Here is a 27,981-nt window from a genome sequence, read left to right as displayed (position 1 = left end):
CGAGCAGGGACAGGGAACGCCAGGGCTCAGCCCCCGCCCAAGACATGCCAGTAATTCCATTGATCAGCCCCCCCACCCCCGTCTGTCGTGGGGAAGGAAGGCGTGGGGCTAAGCACCCTTGCGCTCCCCTGAGCCCGGCAGGGCAGAGACTGGGGCAGCGGCCTGCCTGATCCCCTGAGGTGATGAGCACCTGCACTGCCGTTGGCTTCAGTGGGAGCTGCCCCTCCCAGGATCAGATCCCAGGTACCGACCCTTTAGACAGAGTGGGAGGAAATATGCCCCAGCACCACCTTGGGAGACCCCTTCCCTGGAGAATTTGTAAAAGACCCTGCAGCAGGCTAGGGAGAAGCACTGGTCAGAGAGGATTGGTCCTCCAGCTGAACACATGCTCACTGGAACCCCCCACCCCACATCATATAGGCCATACAAAAAGTGCCTCACCAGCTAGCATGGGTTCATTTACCCTAGGGCCCCAAGACTGGGTGCAGGGCAGCTGGAATGGCAAGTAAAGAATGGCTCCTTTGTGGAGGCTGCATTTTATCCTGTGTAGCTGGTGATGCCCTGGCTACCTGAAATAGCAGGGGCCCAAAGATCAGGAGTCACATGTAACACATAGTGGCCAAGGGAAACCATTTACTTTGAATTTTTCTAACTCTTGGGAAGGGCTGCTACAGAACAGAGCCTGATTTCTACTGCTCATCAAAACCCAACCACCTTGAGGAGTCTCTTTGAGCCTTCCCTTTAGAGGGCCATAAACCAGGCCCTTTCAGCTGTGGGGCTGTAGCCTGCTCCCATTGGGCTCAAGGGGCAGCAGGATTAGGCCTTTTGCTAGCAGACCACAGTTTTCTCTCTAAATGTTGGATGTCCAGTTTGAGGCAGCTGGGGCCTGATTTTTCAGAGATGCTGGAGTTGGGGGGGGGGGGCTGCAGATGCTTAGCACCTCTGAACATGAGGTCTTTGGTGTCTCAAAGACATCAAAAAATAAGGCATCACAGCTTAGAGGCCACTTTAAAAAATTTGGGCCTACTAGCCTTATCCTTGAGAGGTCACCAGTGCCCTCAGCTCCCACTGAAACCCAAAGGTGTTGAAGACCTTCACTAACTCTGGGAATTATTAGTCTACATTTATACTGTATTAGCATCTAAAGGCCCCAGCCAGTATCAGAGCCTGATTGTGCCAGTCCTTACTCCAAAATAGTTTACAGTCTAATTACAGACCAGGCAAAACAAATTGGTGTGAGAGACCATAGGAGAAAAGGAGGTGGGGAAAGTAGGTTAACAATATGATTTTAGATTACATAGACTCAAAGTATGTACAGTTTGATGGTTCTGAATCATTTAAATAAGGTTAAAATGACATGAAGTAAATACAAACTTTTAACAGTGCGGATGATTAACCATTGGAACAAACTACCAAGGCAAATGGTGGATTCTCCATTTCTTAAAGTCTTCATGACAGAATGCCTTTCTGGAAAATAAGCTTTAGTCAAACACAACCTACTGGGCTCACTATAAGAGAAAGTGGAAGCAATTCTATGATATACAGGAGGTTTCAGGCTAGATGATCTAATGGTCCCTTCTGGCTTTAAAAATCTATGAAATCCCTTTCTGTCTCTCTCTGTGTTGGTTTTTGTTCCTACTGATCACCAAGTGGCCGATTGCTTGCAGTCAGAAGATGTGGCACCTGAGGAGGGATTTGAAGGAGGAGAGGACCATGACCTTATGAACCCATTCAGAAAGGGTGCTCCATACTTAGAGAGGCATGAAAGAAATCATGCTACAGTTATTGGAGGAGCAGACAAAGGGACAGTCAAGGTTCCAGTCCCTAATCTGAAGATGACAGTGCTTCCCTTCCAGCCAACCTCTCCCTATCCCAACTCTAAATTTGGCCTCCTCCCTGCATCACCACAGAAACCAAGCTCCACTGAAGGTTGGGTAGCTAGATGGCATCACTGAATGGGAGGCATACAGGTGATGGGGCACTGAGGCCCAGAACAAAGGCCGACCATTGGCTGTGATGGCAACCCAAAGCAGCAGCACTGGTGGCATATCTGTAGTTGGAAACTGCTGCCTAGAGTCTTTCCTTGACAGCTGTGTAGATAAAGTTCTGGCAGGCCTCAGAAGGGATAGGGGCCACAACCGGCCTCTTGTCCCATTATCACAGTTTCATCAAAGTCTGCAAAGGGTTCTAAAGCATTTCCAGGGAGAGAAATACAAACTCTAGGGGATCTGGGCAAGCCTTCCAGAGCCCCATGGCCGCTAAGAAGCCAGCAGTGGTTTGAGAGGAGAATATTTCTGAAAGGAAGCTATTTTGCATTCCTTCCCTTAGCTGTCAGTTTGCATGTTTTTTTCACGCTAAGTATGTGACCTTCAGAGGCATTAGCGCTGCAATTCCCAGCCTTAGGAGAGGACTACACTCCCTACTGTTAAATTGAAGACATGAAACCTCAGAGACTAAACCAAGATGGAAGTTCCTCACATACACACACCGTGAAGAAGGAAGATTTGTTTAAAGGCATGGACTGAAGCAAGAATATTAACAAGCTAGAAACACCAATAACATCTCTGGGGTGTTTTTATTAGTATCACCCCTTTGTAAAGTTTTAAATGCCGTTCTTAAGGAAAATGCTGATAATCCTGCTGAAGTATTCTCTCTGATCTTTTGGCTGAGTGTCTGCCAGGCCACTCCCCTGCAAGACAAAAATGTAGCAAACTACTCCCCTAACAATTTGGGTTTTAAGTAGTGGGCCTAAAGATCAGCCAGGTGTCTAAGCTGAGACTGGCGCCTCCTCTGGGTAAATGCCCTTCAAACATTCTTTTGAGAATTGACCATGGTTTCTAAATAAATGATTTTTTAAACGTTCATGTTCTCTTCTTGAAGGAAGAAGAAACCCTGAGCTGCAGATCTTAGCCAAGCATACAAACTGACTCAAAGCAGAATCACATGGAGTTTGAAAATTGAAGCTAGACCCTACTCCTAATGAGAGTTTTCCCACTGGTTTCATTGGGAGTAGGATCAGGGCTTCTAGATGTAATAGTACCAGTTTTATAAACAACATAGGTGAAATCTTGACCCAGATAAGTCAATGGCAAAGTTCTCATTCAACAGGGTGAGGATTTCACCCTATGTCTTCTATTTGACCATAAAGAAGACCCACCCATTTCCCTCCCTTTTTCTTCTCCATCACACGGGTATTTTCAGATGCTACAAGGACTTTTTAATCTCTATGCTTTGTTTCTGAATTAACTCTGAGGAAATGATCCCTAAAATCTCCTAAACAATTCAGATTGTGGCAGGTGATTATGCTAAATCCAGGCCCCCTTAGTTTTGGGGATGGAGCAGTAATTGACAGCCAAAAAGAGAAATCTTCTAATGGAATTCTATATCAGCAGTGTATCGGTCCTTCGCCATGGAATCAAATCTAAGGACAATATAACAATATGCATTGCTTCATCAGAGATGGGCCATTGGCCAACTAGTTTTTTGTACAATGTCTTTTGAAGAAAAAGTGAAGTCACAGTTTTGGTATGACTGTTTAAATGATGAATGGGAAATGTAACATTTCCCCCTCCTCTTCTTTGTAATATTCCTCCAACCCCCATAAAAATACCAAATAATTCTACTCATATATCAACTGTACAAAATCATCTAGTTCAAAGTGTTCTCTTAACTGTAGAGGCTCTGGGCTGGAGATCCTGCTGTCTTTACACAGCCAAAATTCCCATTGACTTCACTGGGCTTTAGTTGATTTTAGAGGGAGGTTTGGCTGCCTGGGAAGTGCAGGATCAAAGCTTGTGGCAGTGTTTCTTGAATTCCTTAAGATCACTTTTGTACAAGACTTTTTTTAAAACTATTTAGGATTTATCTAATAAGTAATGCATTGCAGTGTAAATGTCTGCCCTCTGCTTTTAACAGCATTATCTACAGCCCCTGAATTTTATTAATCCCAATTTGGTTTTCTTAGCATACAAAAAAGAGAGGTTCGACAATAATCTTAAAACAAAAATATAAATTTATTTCTTAAGAGGTTTTTACTTACCCTTTAAAATATGCACTGAAATGCTGACACATAGATACTGCTTTTACAATATTCATGTTATATGAAAGTCAGATTCAGATTTTCTCTTAAACTGAAAAGCTTCCTGCATATGAAAGCACCCATAATGAAATTGTGAAGCTCATCTTATATTCTTTCCACAATATAGGAGGGATAGCCGCTGTAAAATTAAAGTCAAAAATAAAACGAGACCATTAGGATATTAAATATGCCAAAATAGATTCACTGCCTCTAAATCAATGTTGTTTACTTAGAGAACAGAAATGCTTTTTGCACAATGTCAAAGTGCAATTAGTTCTTTATACAACAATAATTTAGGGCACATTAATTAATTTGGATTGAATTACAAAGGAAACAATAGAAATGTTCATAACTTCAATTTTAATGCCAGTTGAGTTAATTGGAGCCACTGTTGTGCCAATAAACATTCAGTTCAATAAGCCACTAAGCACTAAATAGTGTCAAATATAAGCTATTTGCCAGGGTACTGCTGAAAGAAAAAAAAAAAATCAAACCTACATACCCGGAACATCTGGGAAGTGAGGTAAAATCTTGATATGTGTACCGAAGCTATGCATTAGTTGTGGGGCCCAATTCTACATTCACTGTGCAACCCAACCTCCTCTTTAAGTCAATTAGGGTCCACAAAGTATTGAGGGCTCGGAGCTAAGTAGGTTAAGCACTTTCATTATGAAAATCTATTTACAGACATTTCTGGAAAAAATGACATGCTTATTCCCAGCCCAAAGACTCTGTGTGTGTGTGTGTGTGTGTGTGTGTAGACATCAATACAAATTCTATTTTGCTCTTTAAAAATTGACTTAGTGACATGGTTTGAATGAGAGCTCTTGGCTTGAAATGAATGGGAGCTCTGGATGTAAAGTACTTGTAGGGTTGGCCCCGGGAATGTGAAAAAAAGGTGTTTTCACATTTTAACACTTTCTGATTATTATTATTATTTGGCAATTCAAATAACAGGTTTATTTTTAACATGTCAGATTTGCCAGTGACTTTGGCCTGATCCTGCACTCTTTATTCAAGCAAATGCCCAGCTGAGTTGTGCCTAAGTAATAAGCCTTTGGCTGGTCCAATAAAATTTGGTTTAGAAATAATCAAGTTACAAGTGTGTGAATATAACGAATAGAGAATTAGCATGCGATTGTCCTGCATTTCCTGTTAAAATTCCATTGAAGTCAACTTAAAGAGAATGAAGGATCTGGCCCTAAATGTTTAAAACACATCACATTGGAAAGCTTTAGATAGACACATGACAAGCATGACACGTACTGCAACAGTGTTGTCCACTATGAAAACAGTCTAATAAATGCATTAAGTTGCAAATTCAAACAGCAGCTAAACAAACAAATGTAAGGCCCAATTCTGGCCCCAGAGACGCACCAAATGAAAGCCAATGCACATACACCTCAGGACAGAATTTGGCCATAAATTGGTTCATTTTAATCTTACATCGTACGACTGAACAACAAAAATAACTGAGGGGTCCAACGTGATTCCTCCAATCTTCCTCCTCTCATTGAGTTCGCTGGAAGGGAGATTAGGCCCACACTTCACTTATTTCTATGGGGTTTTTCTTCCTCACTTCTCCCTTTCACATTTTCACTAAATGGTTTTGCCTGAATAATGTGTACTGAAAATGGCAATCACACCAACATAGCTCCTGCTCCCCTTGACTTCAGTGGGGGCAGAATTGGCCTTTCTGGCTTCACCACTGAGGTAAGGGGACTATCCCAAGTGTGTTGATACCCTTTCATAGCACAGGTGCTTCCTTCATGCCAAATACTAGATTAAAACTCTTTTAGGAAATCTCTTAAAATTTAAAATCTATGTTGATACAAATATCCCTATCCTCCTATCTCGGAGGGCAGGTTGTGCTAGACAGTTACAATTACTGGTGGAAAGAAACATTTTAATTAGTTTTAAAACTGTTTTAAAGGCTCTAAAAGTGATTTAAAGCAACTTCTCTGTAAACAGTGATAGTCATAGTTCTGGGGTCCAGTATCATGTTACCTGCCAAGACAAGACAAGTTGCAGCATCTATATCACTAGAAGGCCCAGAATCCTACCCTCCAATGAGATTTAGCAAGTGGTTTTTTTTTCCCTGATGGTTTAATTCATCAAATCTGATCCTGATTCAGAACCGAATAATGCCAGTCCTGGACTTTGCATCAGTATGATTCTGAATTCCACTGTTTTTTGGGGGGTGGGGAGAGGGAGGAAGGATAAATGAATGTTTATGTCAGGTTCTTTTGGCAAAAATGGCTGTTATCTCAAAGCTGCTCAGAGGTATAGAGCATTAGAAGTGGTGTTGGCTAAGGTAGATAAGAGGGCAGAATGCAGGTGAGATGATCAAAGGTGTTAAATAAATGCAGTGTGTTTTGTGGTTCTGCAATGCTTACAGCAATAAAGAAAAGAGAGTGTTTAAAGCTTGTCTACATAAAGGTGTAAAGATGTTTATCTAGCCTTGGGTGTTCTCTATATGATGGATTTAAGTGTTTAACTTCTTTCCGTATTGATGGTAGTTAGGAGTGAAAATCTCCACTTATTAGGAGATCAGTAGATCCCATAGTTGCTCAATAGCTATCTCGTAGTGTAAAGATACTATTCAATGGTGGGAAACGCAGTACACTTTTAACATTATATATATTAGTGATGACCATGCACATACCATTTCTGGTTTAGCATAATTTAAGAATTGTATGATGATTCCTAGTATATTACAGTCTACCATCACACATACTCTACAGCTACCAGTCTTTCTGCTAAATCTTCCGAGACAGAGGACAGCTTCCTGTAAGAAATTCCAAGCAACACTGTAAACAATGAATGTTTCCCCTACAGTTTGTGCATATGTTTATGTATCAATCAGTACACATCACAACAGAAAATGTATGCATATGCTCTGTGTATGTCTGTGATCAAGTACAGATATAAACAAAAAGACACAGTTAGAGAGAGAAACACATATCTCATGGTCCTTTTCACTGCTGTTTGGAATTTATGATAGTGTTTCTATTTAGGTCTTCAAATAGTTAACATTCTATGTAATACTGAAGAGAATACTGCTCTTTATACACAGAAATGCATATATTAAAATACACATACATACCAAGGTTGAAAAGCAATATCACTACTAGTAATAAAACCAAAATGGTTCTCACACAACAGCCAGAGTAGTTCATTAGACAAAGACACCATCATGGACTCTGGGTAAGTTTCCCAGTTGAACCTGTAATTGAACCTGTAATTTTCAAATGACATGTATAACATTACCTTAAGCATGAAGTGCTACAAAATTAAAAAGACTCCCTTCACTATTCTTTATTCAACACTCCCAACAAGTGCAAAAGGTTGGCTGGTTTAAAAATTTAATATTTACATTTCAAGCACTCTTACTCTTTATAACAATAGCATGCAAAGACTGCCCCCCCCATCTGCTTTCTAAATATACACGGGGCAACTTACTAAATAGCACCCTTTGTGCTATAGTGATTGCTATCAAAAGTAAACCTGCAAAATAAAAAATCTGAAAACACAAAAATGCATCAAAAATTAAAATAATAATCAAATATTTAAAATCAGTGAATGCATTATAATTCAGAATAATGAACAAAACACTATAATCTTATTTTAAAATATGTCATTTCCAGGGAGGCAATTGTTTACCCCTTAGTGGTGGGCCATAGATAGCCAATTAATGCAACTTAATTCTGTAGTTGTTTCTGTTTAAAGAGTATTTGGAATGGTTTTTTTCTGTTGTTTATGATCAAACAAACGAGCCCTGCTAATCTTATATTTTATCTCCCTAACATATGGAAAAGCTATTTATCCTAGCCAATCACAATAAAGTGAAGAAAACCCCATTTTATGGAAAGGTATATATCACAAGTTTGTTCATCATTAAAGATATGATTACCAGTGAAAACCCTCCGAAAGTGGCACATTTATGATTCCAGGAACAGATGGGGACATACATTTTCCTTGCAAATACTTTTGAAATTGCTCTACTGGTAGTAGTATAAAAATGATATACAGATGCCAGTGCCAACGAAGCCAGGACAAGAGGCCCAGATTTACACAGTAAAAGCTTCACATGCGCTCTGTCAGCTTTGATTGATCTGTACTATACCTCAGAAACTTGTTGACTGGTAAAGGAAACAGTGCAAATAATTCACTGCAACAAGCCAGATAATTCACAGAGCCAATCGGTCTGCTTCACTTTTCCTCACCAAGATGCATCATTTTCCAGCATGAGCAGTATTCAGCGTCAGGGAGGGGGAGGGAAACGGACAGAAAGAAAGAACGATAGGAGTAGCTCACACAAAAGAAAAGGCGAGACAAGAGAAGTTGTTTTGGGTAATGGGTCCAGCCATCTACCTTTTCCACTTTGAGCCCTAGCAGAGCCATTCAGCCTCAATTGTCATTATCATATTGATTAAGTTCATCAGAGTGCAATTTTAGGTTTAACGCCAACGGATTGGGAAAGGGAGCAAAGAATTATCTAAGAAAAGCACAACATTCTCACCGCAGGGACGTTTCCCTGTTCCAGTTCATTGATGGAGTTGATTAAGTTTAAATGAAGCAGACACTGGATAAAAGTAAGGGTATTGACCACTGGGCAGGGCGGGCTGTGCTTGAAAAGGCCTGATACATGCAGAAAAGCAAGATTTGCTAAATGCTCTAATCTTCAATCAAATCTAACATCAATACAGACAAAGTTTGGTAATGAGAGATTCAATGAAGCATGCCGGAGAAAGAATTAATCCTCTTGGTCTAAACTGGGTTCAACTTTGAAGCCTGCTCCGAAGGAAAGACAGTTATCTAAATGCTAAATAAGAAACTTATTGTACTTTTCATGGCATGCTAATCTTTTGTCTATTTCATCTCTATTATTTGTATGCTCATAGATTGCAGTTGTCATGGTGATTATATCAAACCACCGGGAGCGGATGACTGCGACGACTCAGGGCCTCCATATAACCCCCAACCACACACACAAAAACAAGGCATGGCAATTAAGCCCCTTCTGTCCTGCCGGCCAGACCCCCAATATTGCCCTGCGGGTGCAGGTCAAGAAAATCTTTACGCTACCAGCCAGAGAGCTAGCAGTCAGCCAGGGTCTGGCCACTAGCTCTCTTCAGTGCAGCAATTTAATTTGCTGCGGCAGTCAATACAGTTTTAAGCACCCCTGAAGAAGGGAGACCATCCAAACCAGCGAGACCGCTCTCCTCCACGCTCAGCCCAGACTACGCGAGGTGCTTTTTGTAGGCTTGTCTTGATAAGCTTTTGATGTCACAAATCAAACACTCGCCAGGAGGTAGATAATGGGAAGTGTGATCTCCTCGATTTGTACATAGCTAGCGCTTTACATCGGCTCTGCCTTGAACTTTTGGGAGGGAGAGTAAAACAAAGGAGTGGAATTTGACAATTGCGGTTGAAAGCGGGGGAAAGCGCTGAGCGCCCGGACCAGCGGGGCTGCAGGGTCTCTCCTTTGCATGGAGCAGCTCCCTGCGCACCACCTGGAGGGACGCAGGCTCCGGGCTCCCTAGGCCGGGCAGCCCTTGACGAGGGGAATTAGGATTCATATATGCTAATGCCTAGGGGCCGGCAGACACTTTAATTGAGAAAGATTGGAAGGCAGGGGGAGGAAGAAGCGGTGCGAGCAGAAAAGGGAGCTCGGTGAACGGCGCTTGGTTCCCATTTGCAGAGAGGCTGCTCGGGACAGCCGCAGGAAGCTCCGCGTAGTTTGTTGGCAAACAGCGAGCTCGCCTCTTCCCTCCGATCGCCGGGCAGGGGCTCGTGGAAGGGCCCAGGCCGTGACAGAGGGGCAAGCTACGCCTTTGCAACTCCTGCGTCTTGTAGGCCTGATACAGACCCCCCCCCTCGGGGAGGAGTCCTGACCCGCAGGTCCAGAGTAGTCACTGGCCACATAGGTGAGACACTGGAGAGAGAAAACAGACCAGGGAGGACAGATCGGCTGCATAAGATTGGCTAGGCAGGCACACCGACCAGACAGGAGCCAGGCAACCCAAATCGATCAGACTGCACGACACAGACAGACAGATGCCTGGAGAGAAAGACCGGCCCTTGCCCAGGGGCACCTGCTCCCCATCTGCCCAGAAAACTCCAAGTCCAGTTTCTGAACTCCCAGTTTCTTCCTAGGAATTTGAGGGAGTAATTAGAATTTCACTGCAAATGGGGGGAGGGGATAAAGCAACTAGCAGAAGGGTATGGGGAGTCCAGGCAAAGAGGGGGAACTTCCCTTGGGCTTGTTTCACTATTATATAGTCATTTGAGCGCATAAAGGTTGTATCTCAGCTTTTGTGTGTTTTACAAAAGTTACCAAATTAAGGTCGGATTAGGGCTCCCTACAGCATTGGAGGGAGCATTAGAGGCTGGGAACGGCAGATATAGCCCGGCTGTGTTTATTAAAAGCTTAAAAAGTAATAAAAGGGGGGACAGATTCCTAGAGAAAGTAACATGTATAACTCTTATTCAAGGAGCAGCGAGCAGGGCTGTGAACTTGAATAACTGTTTGAACTTTAATTTGTTCATTAACAGGATTTGCCCCTGACTGTGAATGTTATTACTTCTCTAAAAGCGAGGTGCAAATGCAAAGCCATAATGAAAGAGCCTGGCAAAAAGTTAAATGCTTAGTAATTACACTTGTCTCATTGAAAACCTAAAGTAATACAAAAGTGATAAAAAATGGGAGCTGGGCTGATATGCTCCCAATGTCCCAACCTTTAAACAATAGAAACGGAAAGTTTAAGGCCTCCATTTGAACTTCATCTCAATTCGAGAGCAACACACTAAGCTTGTGCGAATATAACAGAGAGCCACTGATCCAGATGAACTCTAGGTATCTAAGTATAGGTATATGTAAAACGGTTATGTTTAAACAAGTAAAAAAAAAAACAACCTTATAAAGTCTTGGATTTTTTTTATGTTTTATTTTCCTTTTCCTCAGTGGGGGAAGTCTGTTTTATTCCTCTGTTTGAAATCTTGAGTGAAACATGGTGTCAGAAGTCTGATCTAATCTGCATGTTTGTATCCTAAACAGGGCACATTAGCTCCTTTCTCCCCCATCACACCGACAGTAGATAAAACTCTGGAGATCTGGAATAAAACAAACTACTGCTCCTCTCAGAAGGTATGCGACTTTGTACTGATGCTTTTGCCTGTTAGCTCCGCATTGACTGTCTTTTCATCTGTCTGTTATTTCTTTCCTGTTTTTGTCAACTGTTTTTTATATAATCACTTGTCATCTGCATCCTTCCTCAACAGGAACATGCAGCCAGGTCGCAATTAAATATACAGATACACGAGCTGTTAGCAAGATTTCACCCTCACATCCGAATCAGAAAGCAGCAAAGTTGGGGGGAGGGGGCGGATGATTGCCACGTCACTTATTCTTTATACTTAAAATGTCTTAAAACTCGCCGGCAGAGCGATGTGTTTGTTATTCAGACCCTTTCTTTTGTCAGTGTCCCTTTCGCTCCCGAAAATCTTTGAAGTATTGCCTTAAACTGCTGCTTTTGGGGTTTTAAACTCGTAAATGTTAAAAAAAAAAAAAAAAAGTGGGTCCCCAAAGAGATTGTCTACCAGCTGCTCTTACCCATTCGCTTCTTCACCATTTTCTCCTCCTCACTATTTCGAGACGAAACAGTGGAGTCAGATGGGTTTGATGCTCAGTTCTCGGGATACTCTCCCCCTGGATATTATTATCGCTTGTCTTTACACGCGGTGGAGGGGGTCGGCCGACGTGCTTCTGTTGTGCCTGGGAAACATTCATAGCACAGTGTCTGAGAGCAACCCGCGCTAGCCTGATCTTACCCCTCCCCTGCCACCGCCCCCTGCGGGACCGCGGGCGGGGGAGCCTCTGCACAGGGAAACCCGACTCCATCGCTCCAGCCGGCCCGGCCCGTCTCCTTGCCCCGGCCCTTGGAAAACGTCAGCCCCCGCTGCCGAGCTAGCACAGCTGTGGGGCCCGGGGCCCGTAGCTACGGGCTGGCAGGAGGGGGAAAATACAGACCGCCCCCGCGCGAGGCAGGTGCCATGGCGGGACGGCGGCAGGGCTGCGACCTGCGGCAGCTCAGCTCCTCCCCTCCCCGCAGCTGGCGAGCCGCCCGGGCGGCCGGAGCCCGAGCCTGCCGCTCCCCCGCCGGCCCTCGGAGAAAGGGAAGGCCCCCGCCCCGAGGGAGGCCGCTCTCGGCCGGCTGCGGGCGCGAGGGAGGAGCAGGCCGAGCTCCCGCAAGCCGCTGCGCGCCGGGCTGGCCGAGGGATTTGGTTACGCGGGAGCGAGGACTGAATAATTGATGTGGCGGGGCCCGCGCGCGCGCGCCTCCCGAGCGCCCTTTCGCGGGGGGTGGGGTGGGGGGGACTGGTGTTCTCACAGTAAGCACCGCACTTCCCAAAAGAAATGTTAACGGCGTGGCGGCCAATTAAAGCAATTAGCTCCCCCCCCCCTCCTCTGTTCCGCGGGAAACGCTCAGAAAACTCCTCCCGGGGGGCTCCCCCCACACCCCCACGGTGGACGGGAGGCGTTTCACGGGGTTCCCCGCAGGCGTGGGTGGGCGTTCCCCTTCCCCGGCCAGGGGCGCCAGCGGGCCAGGCGTGGCCCCTCACCTAGGTGTAAAAGGGAGCAGAGCGAAGCCACCTTCATCCGCAACGGGGAGACCAGGTGGCGCTACCGGCCCCAGCCTTTCATGAGCCGCGCTGAACTTAGCAGGTGGGCCCCGGGGCCGCACGATGGGCCACTGCATGGTGGGACCCGTGGTCTCCCCTCAACTCCATGTCAAAAACTAGGGTGCCACGGGGGAGCTCCTGCCACGTGGGCTATTCTTTACACTTTGACCACCCCTTCCCTAGGTTGTAACCAGGCACCAGCAATGCAGCAGAAAAGCCTCTGGCTATTTTCAAGATGAGCTGTGAACACACCCGGAGTTTACCAAATTAAAGATGCGGTTGTGAGCGCCTGTCAACTACTATTTCAAAAGAAATGCCCCATGGGAAATGACGAGAACAGGAGAAACAGAGTCCTGTGCAGAGGGCCCCTAGGAAGCCAATGCACCTCTATAAACAAGGCTTAGGTGGGACTGAGCGATGCACTGGCCTGGTGCTGGTGTTCTGCACTGGTTAAATTATACCTCCTAAGGATGTCCTGCCAGCCAGCTCAAACCCTGCTCAGGCCTTTGCCCTGAGAGGACATATAGCGTCCCCCAGGCTCTGCAGAGTCATTGCTGGGGAAAGGAACAATTCTGGGGCATCTGACAATCCGGCATCTCTGCTGTTTGCATTTATTTAGAATCGTCTATCGCTGGGGGGCTACTTAGATATTTGTACTACCCAGTATGTCCTTCATGAGAGTGAAGATGAACCACACTGGTGGTACAGGGGCAAGCAACTGTTTCAAAATAGTATTAAGAGCCAACAAGAAAAGCAAAATATGTGTCATGCAGAGAGAAGTAAATTGTCCCGGACAGGAACAGCCGTGCCCAACCTTTATACCCGTATAACTGTCTACAGTAGGGTGACGGTACTGCATTAACTATACTGGTACAGCTTAAGTGGTACAACCTTGTGTAAAAAGGCCTTATTTTTTAATTTATAAAAACGCAGCTCTAGGGCACCATTACAGTCATTAGAAGAACACTTTTTTGGGGCAGGTCACTATCCAGAAAAAAATCCTACCATCCAAAAGCCAATTCCTTTCCTTCAGACCCTCTCTAATCCCCAGTCTGTTTGATCAACAATCCCGCCCCAGGGAAAGCCTGGGTAAACCGATAGGCCTTGCCAGGTGAGCGGAATGGCAACAAATGCAGACTGTACTGGACCCTGGGGAAACGGTGGGTACCATAGCTGAAAACTCATCTATTGAAGCCACTGACAATCTCCGATTTAAATCAGGAGCTGTAAACTCCAGTGCTTTAGCCAATCATAACCTGCATTATCATATGAGGATAGAGGTAGTTTCTAAAATATCCAGAACACGGGTGCTATGGGTGCTGGAAGTAAAAAAAACACCTTACACTGGACCGGGAAACTAAATGGAAGCCACTGCAGATCACAGAGCATGAGTATAGTTTGCTTTATGTGAGAAGTACCATGCATCCGATGAAGTGAGCTGTAGCTCATGAAAGCTTATGCTCAAATACATTTGTTAGTCTCTAAGGTGCCACAAGTCCTCCTTTTCTTTTTATAAAACATACAGATGGCTACATTCTGCACCAGCTGAAATGTCTGAATGGCCTTCGGCTACTGTCTCACATATCAGTAACCCAGTCGTTAGGTGACAGGGTTGGGTAACTAACAAGGCCCTCGTCCAAAAGAGAAAGTCCCGACATTTTTTCCAAGCAGAGATGAAAAACATGGTGAGTCTTGGCAGCGCAGCTACCTGGATAGCTAGAAGCTGCTGGAGGTCAAGTTACATGCTTGGTTGACAAATGGCAGGCAAGTGCCCACACATGAGGGGTTAGACATAGGCCCCAATCCTGCAGTGGACTGTGCATGGGCTGGTCCTTGTGCCTGCATGGAGCCCCATTAATGTCATTGACTGCCTGCATAGAGCCTATTGTAGGTTCACGGGGATAAACCATTTCTTCTGTTTTTTCCACAGCCTATAAGCTTTACCTAAATCTGATAAGGATTTAATTTTAGCCAGATAACCCTCATCCAAAGGATTGCCAAACACTGCACTGGCTGATTGTTCAACTCCAGCACACGGGCTTATTACCTGGAGACACAGAGCTGGGTGTAACCTACTTATTGGAAGCACATCAGCATCAAAATCCTCACTAACTGAGGTCAGATTTAGGATTATCAGACATCCTGATATTATCGGGACCATCCCAATATAGGGCAACTATATCCCTCCCCCCAAAAGAGTCCCTATTCTTCAGACTTGCTATGTGGTCACGTTTGTCAGACTAGATGATCACAGGGGTCCCTTCTGGCCTTATAATCTTTGCATCAACTATCTCCCAGGTGTTAATACAAATAATGAAGTCAGTGCAGGTTTTGTCTGACTAAGAAAGTCAAGACTGGACCATACTATGGATTGCTTCTGTGTGCCATGTCAGAGATCCTCCTATTTGTGCTTCCATTTATGTGCTGAGGATGAAGGGAGATTCTGAGCATACTGCGAACTCAATCCTGCAGTTCTCACTCAGGCAAAATTCTCACGATGGGATGCAAACTCCCATTGGTGCAAAGACGGCAGGATCAGGCCCTTTGATCTTTGAAAGAGCTTTATTTAGAAGCAATTTTGAGGGAAGACGGAGGAGAGAAGAGTCTTTCAGAGCGCCCTTTTTCTTATTTTTTTTTTTAGTCAAACCATTTCATTAGGCCAGAGCAAACCGGGGAGAGAAATTCCCCTGCCTCCTCACTGTGTATGAAACAGTCTCGTTCTAAAACGTGGTCAAGCACGGAACAACGAATGTAAGGTAATAAAGAAATGATGTACAAAATACAAATGGACCGACTTCAGCCTCTCTTACTGACAAGAGTTCCTACTTCACTCACGAGCCTGCCAGAACCGCTCAATTTCGCTCTTGATCAGCCCTGACCTGCTATAGTCTACCTCACCGATAGATGTAGGGGCACTAGAGAGGATTGAAAAAAGTAGGTGAATTCCAGTACCACAGATACTGCAACATGCAGATAGTGATTTGCGAAGAGAATTAAGAGATCTTGAATTTCTGGCCACTATGGGTTTAACTCAGATTATTCACGGATTTTAGTGAAGTTTTTTGTATATTACGAGTTAGTTTATAACATGTTTTTTGCAACCCATCATTTATAAAAGGGCAAAAACTATAGAGAATAAAGGATACATATACATGTAATCATACAAAAAGCATATGTAAGCATTTCCTCTGGCTATGTGATCGTGAGTTTCAACACTTTAGTTCCTTCTTTTTTTCCTTATTCCTTTCCCTGCATTTGTGGTAACTTGAATCTTTGATCGTAGGTCATAAGCTGATTAGTATATCTTTAATTAACTTACAGCGGGGAGGGAGAAAAAAGACTGGAAGGGAAGAAATAAAAACAGTTTTTATCGAATAATTTACGGTAGCCCAATGATAAGATCCACACACCCACTCTTTTGATCAGACAATAAGGCTGTAATTTCATAATGGGAGGGGAAAATCATGATCATTCTCAAAAGTCTATGGTAAATTTATGCGTCCCTTGTAACTGTCGCTAACCTGGATGGTAGTGAAGGATATTCAGTACTTACTCTCTTGTAAATCCAACTGGCCTTCTCCAAAGGATTCAAAGCCTTTTAGTTGTGAGGTTTCTGATTCAAACCTTCTTACTCTGTGGCTGGTGTAGGCAGACCCAGCGGCTAATCGTGGTAGAAGTATGCAAATAGAGCGGCCTCTAGTGTTCATTCTCAGATTTGCATCTCTGACATGGAAACAGCTCGTAATAACAAAACACCACCACATGGGGCTAATGCAGCTATTGGGCAAAAGACGAACAAGAAGTGACATAGAAACCATTCTACCAAAATGAACTGCGATATCCTTTTGATGGCTATAATTTATTCCGCATAGTCCCTGGACTGAAACGATCAATTAGCAGCCTGAAATGCACTGTGAAGTAAATTGTCACACTCCCTATTACAGGGTGGTTATCATATATTTATAAGGTGGGTTTTCTGCAATCAGAGCCAACAAGGTGTTGAGTGATCAGTCATAAACGTAATTCTTCAGAAAAAGAAAAGAAAAAGTATTGTGTACTGAAAAGAGAAATCTTTGTGACAGATATTACACCTTTCCTCCAGGGGTGTTAGATTTTATCTGGGAATGCAACAATGCACTAAAAAAATGGGAATCGTGCTATGGCTAAATAGGGAGAGATTTCTATATATGTATTTAAAGGGCAGTCTGCTCTGGCCGCTTGTCAGGGAGATCTGCTGTCTTCTCTCGGTTCACGCAAAGGAACACCGAAATGGAGAGTTTAATCTGCTGACGTGCCTCTAGCTCGCCCAAACCGGGTGTGGCAGCTCTCTCTCTCGCTCCCATGACACGTTCTGTGCTCGCCTTCTCCACTGGCTCCGCTTTCCAAGCAACTCCTTGGTAATTTGTGCTTTTAATGAATTAGGCCACAGATTTTGCTGCTATTGTTTGTTTCCCAGTAGCATGATAGTTTCATTTGAAAATAAATACGCTTTGAACTGGAGCTGGCATCCCACACCGTGAAAGCCAGGGGCAGGAGTGAATGAGCCACCACTGCCTTTTAGAAAAGGAGGACTTGTGGCACCTTAGAGACTAACAAATTTATTAGAGCATAAGCTTTCGTGAGCTACAGCTCACTTCAGTCCTCCTTTTCTTTTTGCGAATACAGACTAACACGGCTGCTACTCTGAAACACTGCCTTTTAGGGACAGTTTTTTAAATCTGAAATAAGCCCCATAGAAACCCAAGGGAGCGCTCTGAACCAGGCGCGGGGTGTCCTTTGGAGCGACCCTCCCAGGAGATGGACGCAGGCCTCCGCGCAGGGGGCTCTCTGGGCTGGGCGTCGCGTTGCGAAGTCCATACGCCGGCGTGACGGGTTCAGCGCAGCAGGAGTCAGTCGTTCGAATCTGGGCTAGAGCCTGGCGCCAGCGTCTCCTTCGCGCCTGAGAGCTGCAGGCCGGGTCCCCCCCCCCCCCATTCCCCATAATGCACCTTTCGTGGTGCTGCTGGCAGCCCCGCGGTGCAGGGGGGGCCTGAGAAAGGAGGTCAGGTTGCGCCTGGAGGGCTGAGGGGCAGCTGCTGGGTGACCAGCTCTCTGTCACACCTAGAGCTTTTTTTCTGAAGACGTTCTTAAGCGAGTAATCAGTGGGGAATAACGGCCTAGGCCGAGGAGCCGCGAGCAGCCTCAGCCAGGGCTCTCCGACTGGGGAGCTGCACCTCATTAGCATACGTATACTTCCAAGTAGCACTTCAGCCAGGGGCCTGGGCTGCAGCCACAGCAGCGCCGGCCGCCGGGACCCCTGGAGGGCAGACGCAGCGTACACGGGAGGCGGCCGCCCTCAGCAACGGCAGGCACCGGGAAAGCAGCTTCCCGTGCTCAGTGGGACCCCAGCCGCGCTGCTTGGGGCAGGGGGCTGCCATGTCCAAACCAGGCGGCGGCGCAGACACGGAGGCAGAGGCCGTCTCAGGCCGGAGTGGCTCACCGGAGGTGGAATTTAGCTTCTTAATGGACTTCAAATTACCAGCAGCGCTAAACTCTCCCTAATAGACTCGTAAAGATCCGCGCGCTACCTTTCCCCTTGCATCCGGAATTCGTAATCAAGAGCCCAATTGTGTCGTTCGGAAATACTAATTATCTGATCACGTCACGCGGCAGAACGCACTTGTCTGCCCAATTAGCTAGGACAATTATCAAAATTCGGAGGCCTCATTATGTCTCAATTTAATGCTGGCAAACTCGGGTAAGGAGCAGTAATTAAAAGCCGCTCTTTGCCTCTGCCTTTAGGGCAGTGGCTGATTAGGACCTGTCAGAGGCTGTACTGAACCAAACCAGTCAAGCGTATTGTGCAACATGACCCCGCATTGTTAAGTGTGTCAACCTATTAACCTGAATTCCCTTCAGCCCCCCCATCACAGTTGGTAAGAGGAAGAAAGGAGGCTGAAACATGAAGCATTTTATTAAAAACACACCCATTCTTTTTAATTAATGCTACAAGAGAACGGACGCGTTTCCAGCTACCAAGTGCTGCAAGTCATAAGCCCGGTGCTTCTAATTACCAGCCAAGGAGGGTTTATTCTTCTCCCTTCCAAACCCCTCCCTTCTGCTCTCGTTTAAAGAAAGTGATCGGTCTGGGGCACAGTGTATTTTTTAAAACCCAGCGAGTTGGCTCCCAGTGATAAAGTTGATCGCCAGTTTTTCTGTTTCATGAGGGGGGACGCAAGTGACTCCGGCCTTCTGCGCGAATCAAACGGAGGGCTGGAGGCACAAAGGAAGAGGCCAGCGTTTAAGACTTGAAAGTAGTCAGTGCAAATTAAAACCCCTAATAGGGGGTTAATTGCTAACTGTTGCTTTTCGTTCCGCTTCCCAGGTCGGTGTCTGACCGGAGTTCCGCCGGAAGCCCGAGACCCGCAAGAGCGGGGCTCAGCCCAGCGGCAGGCCAGGGCCTCGCTCCGCTGGCGCGACACCGCGGCCGCGCTCTGGCAGGGAATCCGCGTGGCCAGGTGGGGAGCGCGGCTGCGCCCCAAGGAGCCAGGGGCGGCGGAAGGCCCTGCCCCAGCGAGGCACGCTCTGCTCCTGGAAGGTGGCCGTCGTCTCCAGGCTGTGTCTGTGCGCACAGGGCCCCCAACGCCCTGCTGAGAGAGCGGGGGCAGGGCCCAGCCCTGCCCTGCCACGGCGCGTGCCCTACATCTGGGAACAGGCCTTCCTCTGAGCCTCTCTGGACGGCAAGCCGAAGTGCAAAGCTGTCAGCATGTTTGCCTCTTGTCAGCAGCAACTGACTGGTCAGGTTCACCCTGGCACAGCAATTGTCACAGCTCATTGACAGACCAGTGACCCAGCCGCACCCGATAATGGAAAGCTATTGATTTTTGTGGGCTCCGGGAATCTAAAACGAACTCGCCCTGTAAAGTCATCCATTGCCTTGGACCCTGGTAAAGAGACAGAGTTCCAAAGATCTGCTGACAATTTGCTTGTAAAAATCAGTGAATACAACAAAGTGGACTTTTATCAGTTTCCCAAATAAACAACGATCAATCAATCCCTCTTTAAGGCTGCACTAGTACATGGGCCTGTAGGCCAGCTGTGGTGGGGATTCCAGCTACCTTTTAACTGAAGAGATCTGCGACTGTTTCTTCTGCTGTTAACACTTGCAAAGGAATGATAATAAAAATACACCAACCCACTCTAGAACAGAGACCAAGCAATGCCAGGGGAACGAACAAAGACGGCACAGTATCACAGTACCACCTCTGTAGCCAGTACTATTAACTTATAGTTGTAATCAAGCAGAAAGCTAAAATAACTAGACCCAGCTGTGCAGACCACATCTCCTAGCTAAGGAGTCTGGTAAGGCAATGTTAAACTTTTACTAAGTAGGGAATTGGTTCAAATGTGACCCATCTCAGTAGCTCCCATCCAGGTAAGGCTTGGTTTTCAAAAGAGATGAGCACCCACAAGTCCACCTGAAGTCAATAGGATACGTCTACACAGGGATGAAAGACCCTAGCACAGCCGCTGGTTGGAGTTAGCTGGCTGGGGCTTGCCTTGGGAGTGGCTTCTGACAATCAAGCCCTCGCTGTCCAACTGCTCTTTAATGAATTGTTGTTCTTACTCCATACTGGACAAATACAGACAATACAAAACCCAGGAGCAGAGCTGACAGAAGTGAGCAGTCAGGAACAAATAGCGTGGGGGGGAATCTGGCAAAATTGTGACAGCACATAGAATGTGTGATTACATTATATCCTGCAGAAGTGGAAGACATAGATTTATGAAAAGTCTGGGGGGGGGGGGGGAGGCAACTGCACCCTCATCCCATAACAAATGGCATCCCTGCTTGTAGTCAGTCTAAGCAGAGAAGTCAAGGATTGACTGGGCATGGCAACTGAGCTATTCGCTCACCTGTTCAGGGGTCCATCCCTCTTCCAGGTGACAGGAGAGACACCAATAGGGAAGCTCACACTGCTGTGGGACGGGAGCTTTGCTTTGACTGTGAGGTTCCATCCTGTAAGGCATTGACTAAATGACAGTTCAGGGCACTCAGCAGCTTGCGGAATTAAGCCATTAGGATCTGATCCTGCAAACCCTTACTTATGTGAAAGTCCCTGCCTCTGAGGGAGGAGCAATGTCCCACTCCTGCAAGCACTTAAGAACAGGTGTAACTTTACTCATGTGAATAGCCCTATTGAGTAAATTAAGTGTTTGCTTAAGGGAATAGTGTCATATATAGCTATTAATAACAAAATTTCATTCATCAGTATTTTCCATCTAGCATCTTTCCTAAGAAATCATTACTTTGGGAAAACCTGACAGTTTAACAGTTATCTGGTTTAAGATTACCTTATTTTAAAATCACAGAAATCATAATCTATTCCTTTATAAACGTTGAGTAAATCATTCCTTTTATGAAGGAACATAGACTATAATGAATCACCTTTAGTTTCTTGTAGGCAATTGGCAGATCTTGCATATACTTGCAAAAATCAGGAGTAAGTGGAGTTACAGCAGCGTAATACATATGGGAGATCAGAATCGGGCAGGTTCTGGCTGGGGGCTATTAAGTACATTTTTGAAGAAAGTGCTTAAAAGGCCTCTGAAAGGGCCATGGAGATAGCCAGAACTTTAATTGTTTCTGCTAAATGAAGCTTTCTTTAAAGAGAGAAAAGAAAAGGAGTACTTGTGGCACCTTAGAGACTAACAAATTTATTTATTATTAATGCTCTAATAAATTTGTTAGTCTCTAAGGTCCCACAAGTACTCCTTTTCTTTTTGCGAATACAGACTAACACGGCTGCTACTCTGAAACCTTTAAAGAGAGAGAAAGAGAAGGAAACAAATATTTATCTTGCAGATGACATGATAAACTTAATTCAACACCCAATAACAGTTGAGACTTGAATAGCTTTGTAATCCTGGTAAAAAGTTAAAGTATCTTTGCAGGAAGGAAGTTTGTTTTACACCTTAACCATTGACCAGTCCCTATCACCAAAACACAAATCCATTCTGCAATAATTTCTCACTCATCTACTGTAATTTCTCCTTGCTGGCCTCTCATTCTCCTGCCTTTTTTCCATCCATGCAAAGGCTGCTCCCAATATCACCTTTATCTCTCCTCTTTGAAACAACGGGCCTAACCCAGCAATCTGCTGAGGACCATCAGTCAAGGAGAGTAATTCAGCACCTTACAGGAAGCACTCAGACCCTTACAAGATCATGACTGTCTTGCCCCACTTTTTGAATTCTTTCTTATCTTCTTTATATATTATTAAAACATCTTCTCACCTTCAGACAACTCCATAACACTAGTTCTGCCAACCCCTGAGCCCTGACTTCCCCCTTCATCTCCATCCTCTCCCTACATTTCTCTAACCCTCTCTCCTTAGTGTTCTCTTTTGGGCCTGATACTTTGAGGTTAGATATGCAGCACCTGAGAACTACCAAGTACCATCAACTCCCAATAAAGTCATAGAGTAGAGAGCATCCAGCCCCTCACATAAAGGGTGCTCAGGACCACACCGTTTGTTGTAGTCTGTTACTATGAATTCTGTAACACTAATCTTGCAACAACCTCCCAATTAAATACTCAATGCCTCTTCCTTCTCTTCACTTCTGTTAAGCCAACCAGGGATCACATCTATTCACTGCTCTGTTTGACTGCAGTGTACCCACACAGGCCTTTAGATAGTAAGCTTGTGGGCCATGGACATTGCTCATGATTACTGTTGTCATATTTTCCCTGCTGTAATGTTTAATGTACAATTATGGCACCTCATAAAAATATAATAAAGACATGTTGGAACACACATGGTAGCAGAAGAGAAAAATAGAAGTGGTGCAACCATCTAGGTTTGTTATCTAAAACTATGATGGCTCTAATGACATGTTGCCAACCACCAGATCTGAAAAAGAAATGAACTACATTTCTGAACTTTTTAAAATACAGAAAACTAAAAGGAGCCCAGTCCATGATTCACCTTCACTTAAATGGTGCATTCATTATGGTCTTCAGTAGTTCTTTGTCCCCTAGCTTTTGATCAGCTTGCCCCTCAATGCACCTTTTCCTCATTCAAACAATTAAGTTTAATTTAGGCAGTAGTTTTACTGCCATGTGACAAATCCAACAACAATGAAAGCAACTAAGCACAGTAATTATAAGAAGGAAAACATTGTGTATTTTGTGTCCCTTGTATGTTCTTGTAGCATTTGACTTTTCCATGATGAAGCAAATCTTAACTCAAACAGTAATCTCTTTTCTAGTCACCTCACACACTGCAGAGATAGAGAGAGGGAATTTAAAATGGCTCAGTTCAGAAACTGGATGTAGCAGTCCCTCTGAAAACACCTGCTAAAATTAACCATTAAAAGATTTGCTGCAATTCACCAGAACTTCTAAAAGCAAATCTGACTTGCAACTAAATCCCTCTCTGCAAAAGTTCTCAGTATGAAATCAGTCACCTCCATCTTTTCCATAGGAAAGAAATTAATAGAATACAGCCATTCATTTGGTTTTAAATGAGTTTAAATAGATACCATACAGAATCCAATGTCTTGGGCAGTGGCTTGCCAAATCCAACATGACCTACAAATTTAATAGACACAGGTCCCCATCCTGCAACTTCTCCTACACAGGAAGACTCCTGCACCCATGGAGAGCCCTACTAAAGTCAATGGGGATCCTTCCATTGGATGCAGTTGCAGGACTGAGGCCTAATTTGCGCTGTGATTTTTGTAGGGAATCTTACAAAGCCTAGAATTTTGCTTGCAAGTGGCTACGAATACTACAAACCCAAATCCCACCCTATCTTTATAAGCACATTTTGCTGTTAATCTCAATTACTCCTCTGGCCAGTTGTGGTCTATCTAAACTTCCCAGAACTTTTAGTAGAATTTTCTAATGCTTAATAATTACTTTATCTTTTCTATAACTTTTAACTGTGATACACTTCAAAAGACTAATTTATTTCATGACCAATTTATGTTAGATTTGGGAATAGCTTCTTAATCTTAAATCATACAGTGTTAAATATTAAATTTATATGATCAAACTGCCAATTCTATAGTTTCTTTTTCAGTGGAAGGTAAACATGGTTTTCATTCCTGAATAGTAAAAGATCCACATGAATGCCAGCTCATGTTATTTTGACTTCAAAAATGGCTCTCTATGCCTATGAAAGCTCATAAGTGTAAACACAAATGTAACAAAATCAGGTTTATTCAGGTTCCTGTGAATCCAAATGCACAGGTTTAGTTTACACAAACACACAGTGGCTCAGAGAGCTTACGTGATTTATACACAGTCATCGCAACTCAGTGGAAAAAAACGTTACTTTTTCTCATAACTGTTGTTCTTTGAGATGTGTTGTTCACGTCCATTCCACATTAGGTGTGCGCGTGCTGCGTGCACGAGCATCGGAAACTTTTTCCCTTAGCAGCTCCCATCGGGCCGGCAGGGCCCCCCGAGTAGCACCACTGCACCGTGCATATATGCCCCTGCCGTCCCAACCCCTTCCGGTTCCTTCTTGCTGGCGACTCCGACAGAGGGGTAGGAGGGTGGATGGTGGAATGGACGTGAACAACACATCTCGAAGAACAACAGTTACAAGAAAGTAAGTAACCATTTTTTCTTCTTCGAATGCTTGTTCACGTCCATTCCACATTAGGTGAATCACAAGCTTATCTCTGAGAAAGGTAGGAGTCACTGAACAACTGCTCAGAGGACTACTCTGCCAACTGCTGCATCCTCTCTGGCCTGCTAGTTGACCACATAGTGGGTTGTGAAGGTGTGCACCGAGGACCAGATGGCTGCTCTGCAGATCTCCTGGATCAGGACCTGTGACAGGAATGCCATGGAAGTCGCCTGCGCCCTGATCGAGTGGGTCGTGACAGCCGGGGCTAGAACACCTGCGAGCTCATAGCATGCCCAGATGCAGCTTGTAATCCAAGATGAAATCTGCTGCACTGACACTGGGAGGCCTTTCATCCTCTCAGCCACAGCCACAAACAGCTGTGCGGATTTGCAAAAGGGCTTGGTGCGCTCCAAATAGAATGCCAACACTCGATGCACATCTAGAGTGTGCAAGCTGCGGTGACTCTGGTCCGTATGGGGTTTTGGGAAGAACACTGGCAGACAAATGTCCTGGCCCAAATGGAATTGGGAGACCATCTTAGGAAGGAACTTGGGGTGCGGCCGGAGCTGCACCTTGTCCTTCTGAAATACTGTAATTGGTGGCTCAGAGGTGAGGGCCCTCAGTTCGGACACCCTTCTGGCCGAGGCAATGGCAACCAGAAATGCCACCTTCCAGGAAAGGTGGAGGAGAGAACAGGTAGCGAGGAGCTCGGAAGGGGGTCCATGAGTTTAGAGAGGACCAGGTTAAGGTTCTATGGATGGACTGGGTGGCGGGAGTACGGGAACACCCTCTCCAACTCTTTAAAGAACCATCCCACCATTGGGTGGGAAAACACCAATCCCCCCCGAGAACCCTGGATGGAAGATGGAGATGTACTCTAAGTGAGGATGGGGCTAGCCCTTACTGCTTGAGCTGCAGGAGGTACTCCAGGCCACACCTGTCGGGGTTCACACCAACACGAGAACCTTTTCCACTTGGCCATATAGGCCGCCCTTGGCTTTCTACTGCCAAGCAGAATCTGCTGCACGGGAAGGGAGCACTGGCTCTCCAAGGCGTTTAGCCACAGAGCCTCCACGCCGTCAGGTGCAGTGACTGCAGGTCGGGGAGGAGAAGCCGCCCACCGTCCTGGGTAATGAGGTCCCAGTGTAGGGGAAGGACTACTGGGGCCTCCACCGACAGCTCTAGGAGCGATGTGTACCAATGCTGGTGGGCCCAGGCTGGGGCGATGAGGATAATCGCCGCCCTGTCCCTGCACATCTTGAGCAGGAACTTGTGCACCAAGGGGAGCGGAGGGAAGGCATACATCAAGCCCCCTCCCTACGGGATCACAAACGCACCCGCAAATGAGCCCGGGCTGCAGCCCTGGAATGAGCAGAACCGCGGGCACTGGGCATTGGCCCTGGTGGCAAACAGATCTACCCAGGGAAACCCCCACCTGCGGAAGAGCGAAAGCATGACGTCCGCCCTGAGCGTCCACTCGTGCATGCGGTATGACCAGCTGAGGGAGTCCATCAGCTCGTTTCGTACACCCGGGAGATAGGATGCCTCGACATGAATTGCATGGGGTATGCAAAGGTCCCAGAGGAGGAGAGACTTGCGACAGAGTGGCGAGGAACGAGCCCTGCCCTGTTTGTTTATACAAAACATGGCAGTAGTGATGTCTGTCAGAACTGTCACGCTGTGACCACTTAGAGTGGCATGAAAGGTCTGGCAGGCGAGACGAACCGCCCTGAGCTCCTTCACGTTGATATGGAGTGACCGCTCTGCTCCAGACCACAACCCCGCGTCATGAGGGCCCCCAGGTGAGCCCCCCATCCCTGGTCTGTCCGTCACCAGTGTGAGGTCCAGTTGTGGGCAGCAAAGGGGATGCCTTCGCAAACCACAGGTTGGGACTGCCACCACAGCAGGGAGTCCAGCACGTCCCTTGGGGCTGTCACTACCAAGTCCAGGGGGTTCCTGCCTGGGTGGTACACCTGAGCGAGCCATGCCTGCAGAGTCCTGAGCCTCAGTCTGGCATGCCTGACCACGTGTGTGCATGCTGCCATGTGGCCCAGCAGTCGGAGGCAGCACCTGGCTGTTGTTGTTGGAAACTGGCGCAGGGAGGTCACCGCTTGCTGGATAGCCTGGAATTGGGATACCAGAAGGCTTGCCCTGGCCTGCACCGCATCCAGGACCGTCCCTATGAATTCCACTCTCTGCGTGGGTACCAGCGTGGATTTGAGGACATTGACCAGGAGCCTTAGCTCGCGGAACAATCTCAGGGCCACCTCCACATGGCCCTGCACTTTCACTTCAGATCAGCCCACCAGAAGCCAGTTGTCGAGGTACGGGTACACCCGGATTCTCTGCCTCCATAAGAAGACTGCCACCACCACCATGCACTTTGTGAACACCCTTGGGGCTGCGGGTAGACCGAACGGGAGAACCGCAAACTGGTAATGCTCTTGGCCCACGGTGAAGCGTAGGAACTGCCGATGTGCTGGGTGGATAGCAATATGAAAGTACGCGTCCTTCATGTCAAGGGCGGCGTACCAGTCCCCCGGATCCAGAGAAGGGATGATAGTGCCCAGAGAGACCATGCGGAACTGGGCCTTGACCAGGAACTTGTTGAGTCCGTGTAGGTCTAGGATGGGGCGAAGGCTCCCTTGGCCTTGAGGATGAGGAAGTACCGGGAGTAGAACCCCTTCCCCTTTAGGCCGTGCGGCACCGCCTCTACTGCCCCCGCCTCTAGCAGCGAGCGGACTTCCTTCTCTAGGAGATGCTCGTGAGAGGGGTCCCTGAAGAGGGACGGGGAAGGGGGATGGGAGGGGGGAGGGAGGCGAACTGCAGCGAGTACCCGTTTCGTACTGTGCGTAAGACCCAGCGGTCTGATGTAATGGTGGACCACGCACAGGAGAAACAGGACAGGCGGTTCAGGAAACAAAGGAAACCAGTGGCTGGTCTGGTAGACGTCCTCGAGTGCACCTTCAAAAGCCTGGCTTGGTACCCGGCTGGGGTTTGTGCTGGCCTTGGTTCTGGCCTGGCGCGTTATTGTTACTATTGTTGTTGTGCCGTCGCCTGTTATCCTTGCCCCGCCTACAGTAAAGCTCATGCCTATGGCGAGGCTGGTACTGGCATTGAGGGGGAGGCTGCAGCTTAAAGGGCTTCCTCTGGGTCACCAGGGTGTGCAGAACCCGCGACTTAAGCGTAGCTTGCGAGTCCTTGAGGCTGTGCAGCTTCGTGTCTGTCTGGTCTGAGAAGAGCCCGGACCCTTCGAAGGTGAGGTCCTGGAGTGTATTCTTGAACTTGGGCTGCAGGCCTGACTTCTGGAGCCTCACCGAGCGCCTCATGACCATCCCTGATGTGATTGTTCTAGCCGCCACATCTGTCGAATCCAGGGAGGCCTGGAGACAGGTCTTGGCTACTGCCTTGCCCTCGTCCACCAGGCCGTGAACTCCTATTGGGAACCTTGCGTGAGGTTGTCCTTAAACTTCCCCATTGCAACCCAGGAGTTGAAATTGTGCCTGTTGAGGTTGGCTTGCTGGTTCGCAATCCTCAACTGAAGGCCCCCAGATGAGTACACCTTTCTGCCAAAAAGGTCCAGGCATTTCGTCTCCT

The 27,981-nt window shown here is 46.4% G+C and overlaps 2 long non-coding RNA genes across 3 annotated transcripts in view; both read right to left on the bottom strand.

Annotated features, from left to right (window-relative positions):
- The window catches only part of LOC122461229, a 21,107-nt gene extending 3,795 nt beyond the window's left edge, over positions 1-17,312 (bottom strand). The window contains exons 1-4 of one of the 2 annotated variants that reach the window (XR_006283062.1): positions 16,317-17,312; positions 11,694-11,855; positions 7,185-7,304; positions 4,040-4,217 (exon numbers count right to left, since the gene is read on the bottom strand). This is a non-coding gene — a long non-coding RNA (uncharacterized LOC122461229). Of the gene's footprint in view, positions 1-4,039; positions 4,218-7,184; positions 7,305-11,693; positions 12,092-16,316 lie in introns of those variants that run through there. The other variant, XR_006283061.1, reaches the window with a different exon arrangement.
- A 160-nt stretch (positions 17,313-17,472) lies between these two features.
- LOC119860435 lies at positions 17,473-22,185 on the bottom strand. The gene is made up of 3 exons (XR_005294538.2): positions 22,040-22,185; positions 20,660-20,762; positions 17,473-19,686 (listed from the first exon to the last, which is right to left on the bottom strand). It is a non-coding gene; the product is annotated as an uncharacterized LOC119860435 (long non-coding RNA).
- Between the last annotated feature and the right edge of the window lie 5,796 nt (positions 22,186-27,981).

The sequence above is a fragment of the Dermochelys coriacea genome, chromosome 8, assembly GCF_009764565.3.
Source record: "Dermochelys coriacea isolate rDerCor1 chromosome 8, rDerCor1.pri.v4, whole genome shotgun sequence".
NCBI classification, from domain to species: Eukaryota; Metazoa; Chordata; order Testudines; family Dermochelyidae; genus Dermochelys; species Dermochelys coriacea.
Note: the sequence above shows the minus strand (reverse complement) of the source record. Positions and strands in the feature narration are given on the sequence as shown.